Source organism: Neolamprologus multifasciatus, chromosome 3 (assembly GCF_963576455.1).
Source record: "Neolamprologus multifasciatus chromosome 3, fNeoMul1.2, whole genome shotgun sequence".
Taxonomy (NCBI): Eukaryota; Metazoa; Chordata; class Actinopteri; order Cichliformes; family Cichlidae; genus Neolamprologus; species Neolamprologus multifasciatus.
This window is the reverse complement of record NC_140441.1, coordinates 32561837-32564365: the sequence shown is the minus strand read 5'-3', so window position 1 is coordinate 32564365 and position 2529 is coordinate 32561837.

The following is a 2529-nucleotide window of genomic DNA, read 5'->3' as shown; positions in this document are numbered from 1 at the left end:
GGCAATGGATGTTTGTATCTATGTGTGCCTGTATGTCTGTGTCTATATGTCAGGTTGGGTATCAGATGCCACCCCTCTAGGGACATCTCAGGCCCTCCAAGGTATGGAAGCCTATCTCCCCCCACCACTTCCCCTGCCAGTGGCAGACGCCCTCAGACATCGGTGCATTGGTGGTTCTTTGTGTCTGGGGATGGGTGTCCGGGTATCCACCGGCTCACTCCTTAGTGGCTGCTTGTCGGGGGCTGGAGCCTGGGGCTCACTCGGGCCACTTCAGGGGTGGGGTGCCCTCGGCCTCTCGGCCTGGGGCTCGGTCACTCTGGCACAGCTGGCTGCCGGCGGAGCTCACGGGCACGTCACTGCAACCCCCCCTGGCTTCTGCTCCGCAGCTGCTGAGTGACCCCTCATCTGGTGCTCTCCTCAGCTCTTTCTGGGGTAGTGGCGCAGCTGCCCCTCTGTTGGTCTTCCTTGGTCTCTTGTGTTCTGAGGGCCTCTGGATGTCTGGAGTCTTGATCTCCTCCATACCTGCTTCATGCCCTGGAGGACGGGGCTGTGGCTCCCCACACCCTCTAGCAGATCATTACATGAAGGAACCTTTTAAATACAAGCGCGCTCATGCTCACAGGTGTACACACGGGGACTCACACACACAAACTACACCCTTTTTGGCTCCTACCTCAAAGCACACTGTGCGCTGTCGATCTTACGTGCTGCACAATAATGTTTAATATTTAGTATTTACTGTTACATTCCCATAGATCATCGTGATGTTGTTTATTATGTTGCACTTTTTCTTTTCTTCTGCTTGTTCTCTCTTTTTTCTTTCTCAACATGTGATCCAGGTGATTGATATATGTTTTTTTTGTCTGCTTATTTTGTTGGTTTTTGTTTTTTGCCCTTTATCCCCATCCCTCTTTCCCGCTGTTTTTCTTTCCCTTTCTTTCTCCCCTTTCTTTCCCCCAGTCAAGTCTGTCCCGTATTTAACAAGTGAAAATAAAATAAACAATAAAAGGTGAATCAAATAGACCATTACGGCAAGGCTGGGATGGTCCATTTGGTAAAGTAAATTCGTTGGGCATCTTTCTTCGCCTTTAGACAATAATTCTGATGGCAAAAGAGCCAAACAGGACAGGCAAGGGAAAAAAAAGAAAAAAAAAAAGAAGCTGTCAAAAAAGAACAACACTATGCTTCAGAAGCAGAGTCAAGGCTTGATTTGTTTGGCCAAAGTCACGTGATCAGTGACGGCTGAAGCTTCATTTCGGTCCCTGATTCAGTGGTTTATCAGGAAATGAATCATTCGCGGAGTTTGGGGATGTATAGCAATGTATATTTGTGGAGTGTTTTGATGGTGAGAGATAGCAAACCACTGATCATTCTATTGATAGATTTGGAGCCAGATTTGGAGAGGCAGTTCCGTCTTGTGGGAGTATTTTGAGTTGAATTTGGCCAATCGGGTGGGTTTGCCAGTTTTCTGTTCTTGTTGTTTTCCATTGTTTTGTATGTGTTTATTTTATCTGAAAATGTGAAAAACGTGAAATGTCTTAACAAAACTAAAATCTGCTTTTCATAATATAAATATAATTAAATACCTTTAGAAAGACTTCAATTTGACTCTTTAAATTTAACATAATTAAAATTATGTTTTATTTTTTAAATAATCTTAAAATGTTCTACAAAATTTGCAGCAATTTAATTTGTTTATTCTTTTTAGTTGATAGTATGTAGGACCGAGGAAGACTGTATACCTGCATCTCTACTAGTTTTTGTGCACTCCAGCCTCTTCTGTTCAATGGGAGAGGATGTTCTCTAAAGCAGGAGAAATTATCTCCAAGAAAGCAAACAGACTTGACCATTGCACAGTGGAACAAATTATTTTCTTAAAGACCAAACAGGATAACCTTAAATGCATCATGTTTTAACTTAACAAGTTCATAAGCACTTTCCCTTTCCAGTTCACAATCAATTCTACTCCCAGGTCAAAAATATGTGTAACGAAACTGGCCTAATATAATATTATTCATAACATACATGTCCAGCTGTCCAGTGATTAAAGTACGTCGGGATCTCACAGAAGAAGCACACTCCATAATGTATTGTGCATTATTTTATGTATATGTTGGTATTTAACAATCGTCTATTGTATTTACCAATATCCAGAAGTCATATGTAAAGAAAAAGTCTAAGGAGCTTGGAAAGAAAAGTGTCTGGACTTCTTTAAGTTGCTTGAAGACATTTCACCTCTCATCCGAGAAGCTTCTTTAGTTCTAGGGTCAAATGGTGGAGAGTCCCAGATTTAAGCCCTGTGGGAGTAACCCACCGAGAGGGACAATGGACCCTCTAATGATCCTTTACATAATCACATGAGCCAAGGTGTGAAAATGGGTGTAGGTCACAATCATCCAAGGTTTTGGATGAGCTCATTGTGAAACCTAGCCCCACCCTATCATGTGATTTCCTGAGGTCAGATGGCCCAGGATGTGAGTGGGCGTTAAGGTGTCTGGGAAGGGATCTGAAAACTGGATTATAGATGGC